Source organism: Stegodyphus dumicola, chromosome 12 (genome assembly GCF_044657685.1).
Source record: "Stegodyphus dumicola isolate Sdum_Otavi_A_Nest chromosome 12, ASM4465768v1".
Lineage (NCBI taxonomy): Eukaryota > Metazoa > Arthropoda > Arachnida > Araneae > Eresidae > Stegodyphus > Stegodyphus dumicola.
The window spans coordinates 52135996-52156185 of record NC_140779.1 but is presented as its reverse complement, the minus strand read 5'-3'; the positions used below and the strand labels follow the sequence as shown (position 1 = coordinate 52156185).

The window sequence follows — 20190 nt, the reverse complement described above, 5'->3', positions numbered from 1 at the left end:
GTGGATGTTGTAAGAGCATTTGTAGTAATACAAAGCATTCACTCTTTCCGGAAAAGCTTGCAGATGAAATTTTTGTCTTGCATATTATATGTACATACTTGAAGCTGTCACTGAGTCTACAAGTTTGAAGTTTTAGTATTCATTGGGATAGGGTTTTATGACCAGGTTTCCATGCTATGCTTCTACAGACGTGTCATTACTAATAAAAAGACTCATTCTGAAAATGGTCTACCAAACAATGGGGGATAAAATTAAAACTCTTAATTTTCTCTTAAGTTAGTTGCAATAACTAGGTTTAATATAGAAAATTTCAAAGTTTATGTAGTAATGTAGTTTACATAATAAAGTTTGCTTAATAGTTTTAATGTTATGTAATAATAACAATGATTTCAAGAATGATTGCAATAAAAGAATAAATTGCAAGAAATTAATACTTTTAGTTGAATTACTTATTTTTATAACTGGATTGTCTACGAATTTTGCTTTTAAAAGTGAGAATTTAATAGAAGTGCGTACAGAAATAAGCTTACACGAGGAAAATTCGTCAAAAGGGTTTTTTTGTTAACATTTTGTGTGTTACCTTTATTTATTAAATATCATATTCTTCGCACTTAAGCCATAAAATTCAGTTCAATAGCAACGTCGCAAAATACTTTTAAAATGAGCCTATCTTTAGAATTTTCAATACACAGTTCCGCGCGCTGGAGATAAAAAGGTTTTTTCAAATGGTTGAGGTCGTACCTCAAAAGTTCGTTAAAGTTTTACAAAATATAAAATAAATAATAAAAAAAAAATTCCAGATTTCAAATTTGGGCTTCCACATGCCCATATTCGCAGGAGGATTACGTCATTCAAAGTTCGATGGTTCTATGCATCGTTGTTTTATTACAATGCGAGAAATATACATACATTTATGCAGATTTTCATTATTTAATTTCTTCAAATATAATGCAGGACTCTAACATTTGGTGGCAACAGTTTGAAAAGTGAAACGGACTTTCAGAGTGATTCGACGCAAAATCGCAAAACGAAAACAATAGTCCCTCAGGGACAAAGCCCCTTTGGACTAAAAACAATTCCATAGCTTAGTGGCTAAATTTTATTTTACTACGATATTTTTTTATCCCGGTACGGGGTTCTTTCTTTGGCAAAGATACCAAATGTTTCAAATTTGCTGAAATAAGCAACTTCTTAGAAGCTCATGATTGAAGTTTTTTTTTTTAATATCACAAAGGTAAATCTTATCCTGTTTCAGAATGATAAATGCGGCTAGTCTATAAAGGAATCACATGTTGCTAGTAGCTCAGAAATGATATTTTGGTGGTCATCGGTGACATTTAGCAATAAATAGTTGAATGCTTGTGATCAAAGGCTACCATGATTTCTTACTAGCACGCAGATAAGTAGGAAAACAAAACCGCTATGAGAAAACTTTTATTTGATCTTAGAAGCATGAGTAGTAAGCGCGGGTAACCGTGCGGTCAAAGGATGCCGCCATGACGTAATAGAACAATAGATGACGTAAGAGAACAATAGATGTCGCACTGGGGGCGTTCCTTTGATGTGCCGCCTCCGCCATCTTGGTTCACGTGACAACCGGAAGTGACGTCACAGAAAAAGCGTGGCCTCCGACATCTTGGATTTCTCCGGAAGTGACGACACCAGCGCCATCTTGTATCACGTCATGGAATGACATCATCAAAGTTTCGTTTTGATTCTGTGGTAACGATCTTTTCAAAGTTGTTTACTTTTTATGGCAACGACACTATTTTTTATGTTTATGGCAATGAGCTCTTAACCACGTGTTTGGAATGACATCACTTTTAATTTATTATTTTTAATTATTTGACATGTGATTAATATTATTTTGTTATTTGATTAATTTTTAATACGTCATTAATTTTAACTTTTTAATTATTAACTATTTAGTACATCATTATTTTACTTATTACCTTTAATGAATTTTTGTGGAAATTAATATTATTTTCCCTGAATTTTAAAAGTAACTCCACCGCTGGGATTCGAACTCGCTATCTCTGGGATGGGAGTCAAGCGCTTTACCGCCCGGCTACCCTGTCCTCTTATCAGACTTGTTATTTGAAACTCTCTTTGTCCCTTTGAGTTTTTGCACCATTGATGACATAAGGCTGAAAGTTTGCGCATGCGCTTTGACATGAAAACCGCGTCACACATTTGTTTTTACACGACGGCTAGGATTTCTTTTGGCTTCTTAATCATTACTTTATTCATTGCTGTTTTAAATGTAAGATTTTCCCATGGTTTAATTTTTTTTTTTATTATTAAGATATTTTTAATTGTTTTCAATTTTCATCTCATTCTTACTTTTTTAAGTTATTAGTTAATTTATTAATTTTTATTTTATTTTTTTCCCTTTCCCAAACATAAATTTTATTTTTAACTTCAACAAAAGTGAATTTAAATTTTCTTTTTAATTTTTATCTTGCAAAGTTTATTTTTTTTTTTATATTTAATTTTCTTTTTGGTTTTACAAAAGTAATATTTATTTTTACGAATTGAATTTTTCCTTTTCACTTTTTTATTTTGCAAAAGTTTTTTTTTTTTTTTTTTCCAAAATTTTTTCCTTTTTGTATTTTTACTTTATTTTAATTTTTTGTTTAACTTTCTTTTTGGTTTTACAAAAGTAATATTTTTATTTACGAATTGAATTTTTCTTTTTCACTTTTTTATTTTGCAAAAGTTTTTTTTTCCCAAAATTTATTCCTTTTCGTATTTTTACTTTACTTTATTTTAATTTTTTGTTTAAACTTTTTTTTGGTTTTACAAAAGAAATATTTATTTTTCGAAATTTAATTTTCCTTTCCGCTTTTTATTTTAAAAAAAGTTGTTACTACATTTTTAACTTAATTTTTTTACAAAACTAATATTTAGTTTCATAATTTTAATTTTTTTGAGTTTTTTGTTTACACAAATGTTTTTTTGTTACATTTTTATTTTACCCTTAACTTTTTTCCCTTGTTTTAAATACAATACGATGTTACATTTCCATTTCTCCAAAAGTAAACTTACCTACATTTCTGTGTCTTTGAAATTTTAAGCTGGAATTTACATGCATATAACTTCACTAGATAATATTTTCTGTAACATTAAGCCAATATACACAATGCTCTTTCTATATAGTTTAACTGGAATACTACATTTCTTACTTTTTTTACTACTAAGTTGGAGATACTCAGAACTTTTCCTTCTAATGCATTGTACTAACTATTAATGCCTGTATTAACTTTTTTGGCCAACTATACAAAACTTTGTTGATTCCCTTTTACACGTCTTACTTTTATTCAAAGGATTTACCAAACTATGTCTGGCAAATGTAATTTTTACACTTTCCATTTACACATTTACCCTTATATTTAACTTAACAAATTCATGCTGTATTTCTGATTCCTTTTTCCCACAATAAATACAGACTTACACATGTTTCTTTATTGTAAGACTTACTAACTTTAAAACAAATCTTACAAGGAGCAATAAATTTTCATGGTATGAAGCCCACTCAAACCAATGCATGGAGCATTTCTACCCAGTTAAGTTTAGATACATACCAATAGTACATCATTAGAAAAGGAATCAGAAATACAGCATGAATTTGTTTTATAAGTTAAATATAAGGGTAAATGTGTAAATGGAAAGTGTAAAAATTACATTTGCCAGACATAGTTTGGTGAATCCTTTGAATAAAAGTAAGACGTGTAAAAGGGAATCAACAAAGTTTTGTATAGTTGGCCAAAAAAGTTAATACAGGCATTAATAGTTAGTACAATGCATTAGAAGGAAAAGTTCTGAGTATCTCCAACTTAGTAGTAAAAAAAGTAAGAAATGTAGCATTCCAGTTAAACTATATAGAAAGAGCATTGTGTATATTGGCTTAATGTTACAGAAAATATTATCTAGTGAAGTTATATGCATGTAAATTCCAGCTTAAAATTTCAAAGACACAGAAATGTAGGTAAGTTTACTTTTGGAGAAATGGAAATGTAACATCGTATTGTATTTAAAACAAGGGAAAAAAGTTAAGGGTAAAATAAAAATGTAACAAAAAAACATTTGTGTAAACAAAAAACTCAAAAAAATTAAAATTATGAAACTAAATATTAGTTTTGTAAAAAAATTAAGTTAAAAATGTAGTAACAACTTTTTTTAAAATAAAAAGCGGAAAGGAAAATTAAATTTGGAAAAATAAATATTTCTTTTGTAAAACCAAAAAAAAGTTTAAACAAAAAATTAAAATAAAGTAAAGTAAAAATACGAAAAGGAATAAATTTTGGGAAAAAAAACTTTTGCAAAATAAAAAAGTGAAAAAGAAAAATTCAATTCGTAAATAAAAATATTACTTTTGTAAAACCAAAAAGAAAGTTAAACAAAAAATTAAAATAAAGTAAAAATACAAAAAGGAAAAAATTTTGGAAAAAAAAAAAAAAACTTTTGCAAAATAAAAAAGTGAAAAGGAAAAATTCAATTCGTAAAAATAAATATTACTTTTGTAAAACCAAAAAGAAAATTAAATATAAAAAAAAAATAAACTTTGCAAGATAAAAATTAAAAAGAAAATTTAAATTCACTTTTGTTGAAGTTAAAAATAAAATTTATGTTTGGGAAAGGGAAAAAAATAAAATAAAAATTAATAAATTAACTAATAACTTAAAAAAGTAAGAATGAGATGAAAATTGAAAACAGTTAAAAATATCTTAATAATAAAAAAAAATTAAACCGTGGGAAAATCTTACATTTAAAACAGCAATGAATAAAGTAATGATTAAGAAGCCAAAAGAAATCCTAGCCGTCGTGTAAAAACAAATGTGTGACGCGGTTTTTATGTCAAAGCGCATGCGCAAACTTTCAGCCTTATGTCATCAATGGTGCAAAAACTCAAAGGGACAAAGAGAGTTTCAAATAACAAGTCTGATAAGAGGACAGGGTAGCCGGGCGGTAAAGCGCTTGACTCCCATCCCAGAGATAGCGAGTTCGAATCCCAGCGGTGGAGTTACTTTTAAAATTCAGGGAAAATAATATTAATTTCCACAAAAATTCTTTAAAGGTAATAAGTAAAATAATGATGTACTAAATAGTTAGTAATTAAAAAGTTAAAATTAATGACGTATTAAAAATTAATCAAATAACAAAATAATATTAATCACATGTCAAATAATTAAAAATAATAAATTAAAAGTGATGTCATTCCAAACACGTGGTTAAGAGCTCATTGCTATAAACATAAAAAATAGTGTCGTTGCCACAAAAAGTAAACAACTTTGAAAAGATCGTTACCACAGAATCAAAACGAAACTTTGATGATGTCATTCCATGACGTGATACAAGATGGCGCTGGTGTCGTCACTTCCGGAGAAATCCAAGATGTCGGAGGCCACGCTTTTCTGTGACGTCACTTCCGGTTGTCACGTGATCCAAGATGGCGGAGGCGGAACATCAAAGGAACGCCCCCAGTGCGGCGTCTATTGTTCTCTTACGTCATCTATTTTTCTATTACGTCATGGCGGCATCCTTTGACCGCACGGTTACCCGCGCTTACTACTAGCATGTTATAAGGGTACGCATATAGAATTTTTTTTTCTCTTAAAGAATGACGCTTTTTTCGTGTTGAAAATACTTATACAGAACCTTGAAGTTAATTCTTGAAATCTTTGGAAACATCATGTTTCGATGAAAGTTGATTTGCATCTAAATTATATATTCATAAACGCTAGAGCTTAATGATAACTCATTAAACTATCCACGTCTGTTTTCTATATATTGCAATACATAATAATAATAAGGTTCTTAAATAATGCTCTCAAAGCCCGAAATTCATCGCATTAAATTATTAGCCGAGAATTATTAGAATTAGTAGCAGGGCGTTAGCCTAGAAGGGCTATTAGTCTCGAAACGGCATTTTGCGTCGAATCACTGTAAACGGCTGTATCGCTTTTCAATTTCTTGCCATTAAATATTATCGCCCTGTATTATATTTAAAGAAATTGAATAACGAAGAATCTGCACGAATGTGTGTACGTTTCTCGCATTGTGAAAAAGAACAATGATACCTAGAGCTGTCATATTTTGAATAACGTAGTCTTCCACACGAATATGGGCACCCAAAAGACCGAATTTCGAATTTGTTTTATTATCCATTTCATTGTCCTTTAAATTCCTTAAAGTATAATAAACCTAAAGATTTGAAAGCGAAGGGTGGCAACACACTATGCGGAATAAAATACTTTTATCTCCACCGCACGAGACTGTCTATCGGAAATTCTAAGAATATGCTGCTTTTAATTATTTTTAGCCCAAAGAGGCGTTAGCCCAAGTGTTCTCGAAACGTGTATGTATATGTAAAAATTAAAAAAATATATATAAATAAAAATAAATAAAAATTAAAAAAAAAAAAAAGCCTCTTCGGTCCTAATATAAAATCTAAAAGCTTTGAATTCTTTAAAATAATTTCTTCTGATATTATGTATTGTTTTAAATATTCATAATATTAAAATTTTAAATTTCTCCTCAAAAATGCTTCTGTGTCTCGGATTTATAAAAGGTAGCAATTACACGAAACAAAGCTGGTGTTTTGAGAAAGTAACTGCACATATAAATCTTCTTTCGTCATATCGGTTATTGTCTTATATAATGTTTACTTTCTTTTGTTAAAAACAATTATATTAATTTAAACAGTAAGAAAATAAAATCCGCAATTTCCATCAGAATTCAGGACCTTCTGAATGTTTACAACTTCATAGAAATGACATCCAGAATATTTATATTTATCTTTTCCCAAGGCCTCCTCCAGATTTTGGTCTATTCTGCTTGATTTTACTGACGTCTGATTACAGTAATAGTATAGAAACAGAGAAAATGTAAATGAAAATTTCTGTAAATGATAAAGAAGAAGCTTATAGCAAATTTCAGAGAGCGAACTTTATTATGATTTTTTAATTTTTCATATACGCGAACAAAAAACTGTCATAAGGTTAGAATGCTTTATAAGCTATCAAAACCAAGCCAAAGGTAGCCGGAAAGATTTTTTCCAAAAGCTTTTCTTTCTTTTTTTAATAAGGACTGTTTCATAAGAGAGCTAATTAAAAGGCTTTTGATATTTATTTGCGTAGATCAACCACCCAACTGGAATAGTCAGTCGTTAGTGACTCTCATTGCAGTACCGAAAGGCCCGAGTTCGAATACCGAAGAAGGCATTGATATTTGTAAGTGTATTGTGTCTGTGTGGCATAAAGGCACTCCAAAATTCGCAAAGTCGAAAGTTCTCTCGAAAGGTTATGGTAGGAGAAAAGGAGCTGAGAGACTCACGGATTTCCTTGAGATGCTCTCTCGCAAAATGCTCTCGCAAAATTGGGGGCGGAACTGAAGTTCCTGAGCTAAAATCGGGCTATCACTTATATGGTGCTCAAGGCTCTTGCCAATGACAGGGGCATCTGACTCCTTGTCAGTATGAATGTCGTGAGCTTTTGTTGACCATTGTTAGGCAAGTAAGATTGGCAACACTATCATTTGCATAGATCTTGTACTAAATATTGAGACCAATACATGCTTTAGTTTTATTTTCCTAATATGTTGTTATTTTTCTTTTTTAACCCTTATTTGCTGCAAATAATTATCATCAGAACATTTCTTGTAACAAAATTATATATTCAAAAGATAAGAATCAGTAAGTCAATAATAATTTGTAATTACATAATAATTCGGTAGCTGAAAATTTTCTTAAGATGTTTAGGATAACAGTTTTTCGTAACACAATGTTTTGTTTTAAATGAAAATACAACATAAGGATTATCGTCTGCATTTGGAAATTATTAATTGCTTAATCGTTTATCCAATAATACTAATATTTTTGATACAAAATTGGTTTTTCCTATGACAATGTTTGTTGTAAACTCGTAAGCACGTACAATTAGAGTTGCAAATGGATTTTAAAAAAAAATTTCTTTTAATTCTTAGTTATCTTAATTATATCTAAAATTTTACACGAATTATCTTTATTTGAATCAAGTAAAATAGCAATACAATAAAATCTCAGTACACAAATTTAATTCCATCCATCTTCGCAAATTAAAACTGTTTTATTCGTTAGAATTAACGCAAATGGGTTAATTCGTTGTTGGATCACCCACCAATGACTGCCTTTTTAAAATTTACAACGTATTTTGCGAGCAAGCTCATAACTAAAAATAATAGAACTTTATGTATGTTTAACTTTTAAAAGCAAAAAGTTAAACATATGATGAGCAACTTTACTTAAACAACTTATGTCTAACTTTTTAAAGTATGTCTAACTTTTCACGGCAAAAAGTTAAACATACGACGAACAACTTAGTTAAACAGCTTTAGTATGTTTAACTTTTTAAAACAAAACGTTAAACATACGACGAACAACTTTAGTTAAACAGCTTTAGTATGTTTAACTTTTTAAAACAAAAAGTTAAACATACGACGAACAACTTAGTTAAACAGCTTTAGTATGTTTAACTTTTTAAAACAAAACGTTAAACATACGACGAACAACTTTAGTTAAACAGCTTTAGTATGTTTAACTTTTTAAAACAAAAAGTTAAACATACGACGAACAACTTAGTTAAACAGCTTTAGTATGTTTAACTTTTTAAAACAAAACGTTAAACATACGACGAACAACTTTAGTTAAACAGCTTTAGTATGTTTAACTTTTTAAAACAAAAAGTTAAACATACGACGAGATTTTAATTTAACTTTAATGTTTCCGCACGGAGGGGAGTAGACGACATATGAGAATTAGAAATGGAAAAGATGTTATTGTTTACATAAGAAGCTCCTTTTCATCAAAGCATCAGGTAAAACTGTCTGAGGTATCTGTTTTTGCTTTTGTCTCTCACTGCGATTCGACTTGGTTTGAAACTCACAGTTTCACTTCAAATTTTTTCAATGCGATTTATTGTTGCTGATTTTTAAAATGTTTCTAAAGCAAGACACGACTTTATTACTGAAAATGCTTTGCTGTAGCTTTCTGCTTGCTGCTCTATCAGTTTGATATTATTATATGAAACTTTAAAATTTACCTTATTTTGCATAAATTTTGCAGATCAAAGAACTACATCCATTTTCTCTTCATTCATCTTCTTCTGAAGACAATTCCTATATAATTATCTTTTCCTTCTGTTTCTTAAAGTGTTTAGCTGTTTCTTGCTGAACGCATTTCTGTGGTCCTTTTAGTACTTCTTCTTGCCTCTTCATTCTTAACTTTCAAGTCCCTGGTTTTGCTTAGAGACGTAATAACGCAGATAACAAAAACAAAAAATAAATAAATAAAATTTAGTCAAAGCTCTCAATATATCTGCCTGTAAAACAATCTGGTCATAAATTCTTCCAAGCTTAATTCACTTGCTGCCAAACATTGTCAATGAAGGTTAAGTAACGAATAATATTAAACGGGTGTTTTTAGAAGTATCTGAGTGTTTATTATGCATCAGAGGTTAACCCAAAACCCTTCGGCAAATCATTTGTTGGCTACTTGAGTGTTCGTAACTCGAGACATTATTAGTCATTAGAGACGAATTTTGTTCAGATAATTTGTTTGATTTGTTCGCAATGAGGGGATTTAGTGACAAGAATTTTCCGCTGTAAATATCAGAGATGAATTAATGGCCAAACGTGCCATCAATTGATTTCCGATAAAATTGAAAATTTCTTATAGTGAAAAGTTCTCAATAAAAAATTAAACTGAAGAATTTTAAATAGAAGAAAGCATAAAGACAAAATCAGAATGGTCAGATTCGGAATTAAAACAATTGTAGAAAATTATAAAACCAGTTAGCTAATGATCTTTCAGTTAGGATGTAGCAGTGGTTCATGCAAATGCTTTTAAATTATAAGCAATTACTAGAACTTCTTACATGGCACAATTTTCACATAGTACCACTAATTACCTATGCGGAAACACGAAACTTAGACACTGAATTATGAAACTGATTTGAAATAACCTCGGATCTTTAACGCCTGATTTCACTTATAGTGCTGTTCACGAGCAAATTATCTGAACAAAAGGCATTTCGGATATCGAACGATTAAGTTACGAACACTCAGGATGGCAACATATGATTTTCAAAGATATTTTGAGGTTAATAACACTCAGGGACTTCTGAAAACATTTATTAATATTTTCCATTAACTCTCACTACCAATGACTTACAGAAGCAAATTTGGTATAGAAAAAGTTATGGCTAGCTATGATTGCAAGCATACACTCCGAGAGCTTTAACGCTTAGCAGTTTTTTTATTGTTGTTGTTATCTATGATACTGTGTCTATTGGTCAAACAATGGTCTTGGAAGTTAATAACGAACATGAGAAAAAGTTACAAGAGGGTTACAGAAATGAATTCAACAAGAAAGAACTGAAACAACTTCAGAAGTAGTAACAAAAGGCGATTGTAAAAAAGATAAACTGTGAAAAAAAAAAAAGCACATCAAATCACGTTTTTCATGTCTCGAAGGCGCGACTCAGGATATATATTAGATTTATATACAGCATAGTTCTAATATAGGTATTTCGACACAAAATGGGACTTTTTCTGAAAAGACATGCTAATGTTTTCCCATATTTCGATTCTACAACTCAAATTATGGCTAAATACTAAATGTTGTAAAATCTGCTGCAAAATTTAAGGAGAAATTCAAAAATTTAACTTGGCGCATTTTTTTCAGTTTGTGCTAAGAATAATTCACTTAGCGAACTTCTTAATTTATAGCAACCCATTTTCCATTTCTTCTTTCATTGCAGACAATCGAAAAAGAAGTCATCGTTCATACTTTCAAATAATTTTAACAAAGTGCATAAACAACATATGGCGTATTATCGCTTATAACATGCTTATAACATCGCTTATGCCAAATTTTAAAACACGCCAATATGTAAATTAATGTATATCTCAGAAAATTTTGAATAAAAAACTCTAATTTTTTGCAGTTATACCTAGAAATACATCTACTTTAAGATGATGTTAAAAGTTTTATAGGTTTTAAGTCAAAATTTGTTTCGAAAAATTTATAAAAAATTAATTAAAAATACAAATTTTTAAAATAAATCATAAAAAATGGGCGATTTTTATTTGGAATGAACATAAATTTCGAAATGTGAAAGGTAGAATAAAATAAGTTTAATAAAAAAGGAGATATTAACAAATATATACGAGGAGCTAAAATTTTGAGAACTATTTTTATAAAAACTACTCGTGCGATTTTTACAAAACTTGGCATTTTGGCATAACTTGAGTCGTAGAATCGAAGTATGGAAAAAAAATCGGCAAGTCATTTCCGAAAAAGTCCGATTTTGCGTCAAAATACCTATATTAGCACAAGGCTGTATAAATCTAACACATATTTTAAGTCGTGCTTTCGAGACATGAAAAACGCAAGTTGAATTTCGTCAATAGGCCCAGTAGAACGGAAGATATAGAACTGTTCCATTTTTTTTTTTTTTTTAACAGTGTACATCGAAAGGAAGAATAAAGAAGTGAAGATGAGCCTAATTCCTTGATCCGCGAAATTTATTAAAAGATGGGGAAAATCCAGTGTTTATTATAATCATAATACTCTGATAAAGCTGTTGCAAGATGCAGAAAAGGATTTTTCAATGACAGTGCCTTGTCCCACAGTATAAATATATTAGAAAGTAGATAATTGAACCATATTTGAGAAATTTTGAGAAAACGGAATCATAAGAAGAGTGTAGAGAGACAAGGGAAAAAAAAAAAAAAAAAAAAAAAAAAACAGAATAAGATGCTTTATAAAAGCAGTTACTTGATGCTTTTATGGGAGGGAATTTCGCATCCAAAGAGTAACACCTCCGCTTCATTTTCCACTTATGCCATTCACTCCCCTTTGTACAAATACAGTGGAATTAAATTAAGTTTTCATGCATTTTAATTGCTTAATATTGTGTTTACATTTTTAATATCTATTTTTGGGCTATTAACTTGGACACAAATGTAATGTTTAATTATGTAATCGCCTGTGATTCAAGAACGAATTAATCCATTTTATATTATCCCTATGGGGAAAATTATTTCAGGGATCTGACCTTACAGGGTGATATATTGTAAAACTATTTCAATGTATGACAGCGATATTCTAGATGGAATCATATATTACTGCTCTGCTGGAAACTGAAATTAGCTCATTAGTAAGAAAGTATAGGACTAAACTGAAATTTTCATGAATGAAATGAGAGGAATGATAGATATGATTGCAAAAAATAGAGCAACAGAGCTACAGAGAAATCTTTAGTACCCAGTCTAGTATATCTCTTCAATAATGCTCATGTCAGTTTCTCTTCAATAACGCTCATGTGGCTTCGTGCTAAGATGCATGCTGCAATTCTGTTCAGCATGGAATCGAGCACGCGCTGTAATGTTATCCTGTGAGATATACGACCACACTTGGGGTGAGCTCCAAACTCCAGATCTACAGCACGGCAGTAGCTAAAATTTCAGTTAATCCCACGTAAGCTCGATAGGATCAGGGGGAACGAATAGGTCGTGAGATGTCTGGCTATGATGCAAGCAGTCCTAGAAATTCTGAATCATGTGCGACAGATATTATCCTGTTGAAATTCTGGAGCAGGAATTTCAGCCACGGATGAGAGTACAAGAGGAAGTAGGATTTCTTTCACATATCACCGAGATGTCGATGTCCCATATACCACTATTAAAGCGGACTGGTTATCGTAAGCTATGGTCTTTCACACCATAATACCTGCAGTAAAGAAAGTATATCGCTTCAGAACAAAGGTGGGAGTTGCCATATACAAAGAGACCAGACGCGATGGTCATTTGTTTGAAAGCGAAGTGACATTGACCGTTGAACACCACATATAACTAATCTGTGCCTTTCCAAGTTGCTCCGGGTTCACACCACAGCAAATGTGGCCTAAGGAGATGCGGTCATATATTACCTTGGTTCTTGGGCATAAGAAAGTCGCTGCATATCTCTATATAGTGGGTAGAGTTGGTATGCGACCCGTAGCTTCTCAGTTTTTGATTCGCCTTTCGCATCCTAAATCGGTTAAATATATGTTATACGTCTACTGCTCTCAACACCATGGGACAAAATGGTGAGCACGACCCACATGGCGGGTTGCCCATCTGTGGCGACCGTTAATACGGCTCGAAGACAGTCTCGTGCAGTTATGTAAATTAATATGTCTAGGATCTTCTTGGTATTCATTTTATTCCATGGATCGGCTTGCTTTGGCCGCTGCTTTTCGCGTTCATAAGGTTTCGGATAAACTCCAGTCTATCCGGCTACCCATTCGCATTTGCAACACCACTGCAGGGTGGGCCGCACTCATACGAAATTTGGAACAATCCATACAGTTCGCACTTAACCTATATACACTGGTGTGCAAAAATTAAGAACGAAGTCGAAAAATTAGCATATCAGCTGAACGAAGAGGCAGAGCGGACAGAAAGACCAATCAGGGGATTAAGTAAGGTGATGTACGGTAGCACAGGCGCAGATATGCAGGTAGACGTAATGGGGGAGTGTCTGAGTAGTATAAAGCATGTTGTCGGTGTAAGATCAGTATTTCTGGCAAAGAGATTGCACGCCGTATAGCAGTTAAAATCATACCGAGTTGCTGCCTCAGCGAGAAATGGCGAATAATCAATCTGTTAGACGACATCTGGATGCTTTTACCCGAGGTCGAATCATTGGGAAGTTGGAGGAAGGCCGCAGTGTGACAAGTGTCACTGCAGAGTTCGGAATTGCTCACAGCATCGTTTCACGACTTTGGAGACAATTTCAAACTACAGGAACAGCTACCCGGGGGTTTAGTAGTGCTCGTCCCCGAGGAACCACACCCGCAGATGACCGGTATATTGCCTTACAGGCCAGAAGAAACAGGCGGCAGACAGCGGGAGAAATCGCTAGACACCCGACACAGGCGACTGGACGAACAATATCGCGTTTTACCGTGGCCAGAAGACTGCACGATGGTGGTCTGTTTGCACGACGCCCTGTACGGTGTGTACCTCTAACGCCTGCCCATCCGAGAAGACGTTCTCTGTGGTGCCGGGAACACCGGAATTGGAGAGACAATGAATGGGGACGAGTACTCTTTAAAGATGAGAGAAGATTCAGTCTGAGTAGCGATTCTCATCGCATACTCACCTGGAGAGAGCGGGGAAGCCGCAATCATCCCTCGAACATCATTGAAAGGGACAGGTATGGAGGTGACGGTGTTCTCGTTTGGGGAGGCATCATACTTGGTAGTCGTCAGACCTTCACATCTTCGACGCAGGTTCAGCCAACGGGACCCGTTATTGTAACAAGATTTTTCTTCCATATGTGCGTCTTTTTAGAGGCGCTATGGGTCCGCAGTTTCTTTTCATGAACGACAATGCACCATGTCATCGCACAGTAGCTGCCGAACAGCTCTTAGAGAGTGAGGATATTGAACGTATGGATTGGCCGGCACGATCTCTGGATCTCAATCCCATCGAGCATGTATGGGATTTTCTAGGCAGACGCTTGGCAGCTCGTACCTTACCACCAGTAACGATTCCGGAGCTTCCATTGGCGCTGCAAGACGAATGAGTAGCAGTGCCTCAACAACTCATTGACACCCTCCTTCTCTGCATGGGCAGACGCTGTGAAACCTGCCTAGCCAGTCAGGGGAGATCATATCCCCTATTAAAGACCGGATGTTTCTTGCTGGACACCCATCACAGGGATGTTTCGGCCTTCAGTCGCATTGCGCGCCATGCTACTTTTTCAATAGAGCTTCTTTTTATCTCTCTGATTTCTCTTTTAGTAAGTGTTGCTTACATTACTCATGTCCTTACGTATTAGGGATCTTACGGTATTAAATGTGTTGATTTGCAAAGCTTTTGTACAAAGTTATATTGAAAAAACCGTCTTGTCCTTAATTTTTGCACACCAGTGTATGTAATTGTGTGGCTATTGGCTATGATCACTCTAGAGTCTGGCTGAAATTTTGTCATTCTAGAGTATTGCTTCAGGGGTATGCGACAAGAAAAAATATATTTTATATACACTGAAACTATCGTGTTATATTGTCTCTCCTCTTTAGAGAGAATTATTCTCTGGTTGAAATGATTTAGAAGCCAACATTGTAACTGTAAGATAATTACTTGGTAAGTAGCTACATGACTCCTAGGATTCTGTCGCCTGTAACAGAACAGATTTGTTAAGTTTCGGATTCATCTGGCAGATACGAATTGCGATAGTTTTATAAAGCATTCCTATTTGGCAGAGAGATCCGAAGCTGAAACTATTCCATCATGTTTCTCTTACCTTTGGCTTTGCATATGAAAAGTATCAACATTTCGTCTCTTCTGTATTCTGAATATGGACATCACATGCTGTTTACGTTCTAAAAGCCAGGTAAGTTCTCTTACTAATTCTGTAACAAGAAATACACAAAGCAGTATGAATTCTCGAGTAATCATAAATTTATTCGAAATAATTCTCGGTTTATCATGGGTTAATCTGAGTTACAACCGTTCATTTTGAAATTCGTTTCTCTTAAATTTTGTGAAGGATTCCTTTCTTGTCATACCTCTTTCAAAGACAATCAAATAACGACTAAAAAACCTACAAACTACTGCAAAGCTGAAAGCGTCCATTTCTGAACAATTTCTTATATTTTTCAAGTAAAAAAGCAAATAACGTCTCGCTGTTAAAAAAAAAAATAAGTGAGAAGTTTGTCCTAAAATATATTACAAAACTTATAGTAGATTATGTTATTTACTGCAAGCATATAAGCTGTCTTCACACAGTGTACTCTTGTAAGTACTACGAGTAACTTTTGCTAAATTACTTTTACTGTATCCTTTGTCTGTCTTAAATTTATATTGGAAAAGAATATTCAACGTTCTAAGAATATTCAGTAAAGAGAGAAACTATAGGAAAAAAAATATGAATTCATTGAAATTAAACGACTGTTTCGGGTACAGAAACTCCGACTAAAAATTGTTAAGGGGGAATATTGTAAATTTTGTGATTTTATGAAAAGAAGAATTACATATTTTTACCATTATGTTTTCGTCAAAAGAAGAATTTCAGTGTGACAGTAAAATTTGGTGAATATGTTCATAAACAAAAACTTCTTATCTAATTCAGGAGAAACGTTTCATATTCCTTTGAAGTAATGCTTGTCATTTGCAGCGTATTTTTGACAACGACTGTACAGTTGCCGAAAGGTGCGGGCGAAGTTCTCTGCCTGTGCATGGAAACTCTTTAACACATGGAGTTGAACGTCTAGAATGTCCAAACATAGTTCTCATTTTAAGGCTTGTTTCATGCTGGGTAAGAGAAAGGAGTTCGGTGAAGCAAGACCAGACATTAAGGTAAAAGACTGAGTTCTACAGCTCTTTTACATTCCATAAACTGTTCCACGACGTAGGTCAAATGTATCCATGCATTATTATGGGAAAAGATCGAAGAACTCTCCTTGGCGTTTTTTTGACGTACATGACAGGTCTTTTGCGATGAATTACCAGAACATATTTGCATGTGTTATTAATCATTATTGCTCTCCCAGTCCCTGTAGAAACATTAAAAACTAAACTCAGAGGCGCAGCAGCCCTAGTGGGCCATGGCCTGTAGTTCCCCGAAATCTGCTTTCTTGACCTTGGTCCGCGAGGTGCATCAGCATATGCCCTGGGCAAGTGGTCAGCTTGTCAGTACTTGTGTTTCTCTTGATTTGCTTTGGAAACATGATGTGTCCTGGATAGGAACAGGGAGCTTACTCAAGCTATGTTAAAAAATGTGTGGAACAGACGACATAAGCAGGAAGGGTATACGAAACCCTTTATTTTCTATACTTTACAGGTACTCCCGAACTTCGGGATACAGAGACCAACCACTTGTGATCTGAACGTAAGAATATAAAACTATTAACTAAAACTCAAACTAAAAGCTAACTTTGAATTAGTATACAAATGCCTACACTAAGACTGGCCTTTATTTAAAAGGCGACGTATGCAGTACGCCGAGCTGCTGAAACTACAATACGTTTGTCAAGTATCAAGAGGGCTAAACCTCTGGACTTAAAGGCAAACAGCAACTGAGTGAAAACTCGTAGAACTGCAGTGGCAAGCAGCTTGCTTCCTAAATATCCTTCTCTCTCCCTAACTCTTGGCAGAAAGCCACAACTTAAATACTTGGGCGTTAGCAAGACAATTTGCATAAACAAGTTAAAGCATTTAATTCTGGCCGGAAATAGAAAATAAGAAGTGATAGTATAGTTTTAAAATAAAATAAAATTTAGTAGAACTTAAGATCCTTACAAGCTTGTCGCAGGACCCCCGGTATTTAGTGCTCAAGTGAACTTGGTACTCATTTTATTGACCCACTCAAATAAATACTGGTGAAAGGCTGAATCAAGCTTGTCCAACCCTGAGATCGAACCCCAAACCTGTGGTGCAGCTACGCCACGCGCTAGCCACTTCGCACCGGGCGGTCCTGTAGAGACACTACTGTTGTCATTTCTCTGAGACGCTACTGTTGTTATAGAGTTTTTGTCCGCACTGCACTTCAGAGGGCCAGATTTTTCTTATCTTAAGATTGACATAAACAATCATCTAAGGTAGAAGCACAGTGGAAACGAGAAAGTGTTCTTTCTCAAACACCAGCTGATAGGAGATGGATCTGCAACTTCTGTATTCCACCCTTTAAGATTTCCATAGTCATAATCTTCCCTCTGGAATGCACACATTATGTTTACTCAGAGTTGTAAAAATTTTCATAAAAGGCTTCCTAGATTTACCGTCCATCAAGAATCTTAGCATAAAAAGGAGATAACTATGGGCTGAAGAAAAAGCAATGAAAGCACTGGTCAGGTTTGCGATCATGAAATCTGAGATCAGCTAAACAGACAAAGGATAGTCCTTCTGCTGGTTAGAAATATAAGTTTTGAAATTTGTATAAATCACTGGAACAAGCATTTTTGAAATTTACTGTGTGCTTAACTTTTAACATGTCGAAAATGTCAACCGAAAAGACTGAAAGAAAAGGAAAAAAAAATATATTAAAAGCTTTTAATGTTCTTGCTAATTGCAACCAGAGAAAAACTACATTTAAACTGGGAATTTCCCAAACCACATTGTACAATTTACTTAACTAAGAAATTATAATTAATGAAGAACTGATAAAAAATGCAAATGTTTCGAAGAAGTCTAAAAAAAGGCAGAAAATCATGGAGCGTTAAAATTGCTTTTCTGGAATGGTTTCAAGCTATAAAACTGAAATGCGTTTCAATTTCTAGAGCTTTTTTTTCATTAATTTGCTAAGTCATAGAAGAGAGCTTTCTATCAACTGGCAGATAGAGAAAGAAAGACAAAAATCCAATAATGTTTATCAAAACTGTACGGTGAGAAGGAAGAAGCTGATCATTATTCAGCTGATAAATGAATGAAAAATATTTTACGTGGACTGCTAAAATGAATACAAGCCACACGAAATGTGTAATGTAGGCGAAACAAGACTGCGTTACAGAATATTATCAGAATGTTCATTAATATTTAAAAGTGAAGCAGCAGTTGGCTTAAGAAATTGAAGGAATACGTTAATGTGTTTTTAAGGTGTAATATGGACCCAGAAATTAGGAAGACAGCACTAGTTGTTGATAAAAGTAGAAAAATTCAGTGTTCGAAAGAAGTCAAGAATTTACTTCTGACCTGCCATAGCAACAAGAAACAAATAAGTTTAAGGGGTATTTTTTCGCTTCCTTCTCCTTTTTTTTTTTTTTTTTCTTTTTTTAATGAGACAGCGAACTGAAAAGTGAAAAAATAGCTTTGCTGATTAGATAGCTGTGCAGCCCACACACCTCTGATCACTTTCTGAAAAACATCAGTACAGTAGTGTCTGCTTCTGCAAAAAAACAAAAATAATAATATACCATTCAATCTTTGATTTTAAAGCAATATAAAAGCTTTGAAACGTCATTACAGAAAACATGTTTAGCAAATGATGGACAAAATTGAATTTTGTGAAACTCTAAGGATTTCGAAGGAGATAAGTATATCGATATCTCTATTAGAGGCCATGGATATTATTGCCAGTGCTGGAAATTAATTTCTTGAAATAAGTTAAAAACTTGTTTTAGAAAATGTGTGTTTATGTAGAAGAAGTGTCAGAGGAATTCCGAAAATGTTCAGACATTAATGAGGCAATGCATTTTTAAATATGTGTCAATTCCCAACTATAATGACGCACTTTGTATAAAACTGACTACAAAAGAGGTAAAAGAACTGCAGAAACTGACAGCAGAAGCTATACAGAAACAATACTTCCTTTTTACTTCGTACAAGGAAGTAAAAAGTGATGACATGCTATCATCAATAAAAGCACTGCAAATTCAAAAACAACTGTTAAACTGATACTGATCAAAAACACTCCCAGCCGTTTTGCGAAATTAAGAATACATCTTAAAAACTGCTGTTGAACATTATGAAACAAATAGACAGAAGAGCTCTTTGTAAAAGATAAAATTTCATCAAAAACGTTATTATACAAATATTTTTGTGAAAAAAATGTTTTTTTCCAATAGAATCTGAAAGGTTCCAGATTTTAATTGGTCGCCCAAATGTGTTTGTTATAGTTTTTTACTCTCTCGCTCATCTCGCAGTTTACCAGCCTGCTGTTACACCCAGTCTTACTAAGCCATTTTTTTTTCTTTTTAGTTTGTTTAAACGTCATTTTCTTCGCACCTATGCCATATATTTTGCTTTCCTATTATTAACGTTTTCTGTGTTTACTTTATTTATTAAATGTCATGTTCTTGGTGCTTATGCCACATAAAATTCGATTCAGCAGCAAAATCATAAAATATTTAAAAACAGCGTATTATTAGAATTTCTGATAGACAGTCTCGCTCGATGAAGGTAATTTAATTTTTCCGAGCAGTGTTGCCATTGTTCACTTAGAAGTCGTTGAGTTTATTAATCAAAAATTTGTTAACGTTCTGCGAAATATGACGTAGATAATAAAAGAAATTCCAAATTTCAAAATTCAGTTTTCAGGTGCCCATGTTCGGGTGGAAATCTGCGTAATTCAAAATTTGATTGCTCTAGGTACCGTTGTTTTTTCGCAGTGCGAGAAACATACGTACGTTCATGCAAATTCTTCATTATTTAATTTCCTTAAATATA

At 33.3% G+C, this 20190-nt stretch overlaps 1 long non-coding RNA gene across 3 annotated transcripts in view; it reads left to right on the top strand.

The window, feature by feature from the left end:
- The window catches only part of LOC118199411 (uncharacterized), an 808537-nt gene that overhangs the window by 319744 nt on the left and 468603 nt on the right, over positions 1-20190 (top strand). The window contains exon 4 of one of the 3 annotated variants that reach the window (XR_004759932.2): positions 11503-11793. The exons of the other annotated variants lie outside the window; for them this stretch is intronic. This is a non-coding gene — a long non-coding RNA (uncharacterized LOC118199411). Of the gene's footprint in view, positions 1-11502; positions 11794-20190 lie in introns of those variants that run through there. 3 annotated transcript variants of the gene reach the window in all.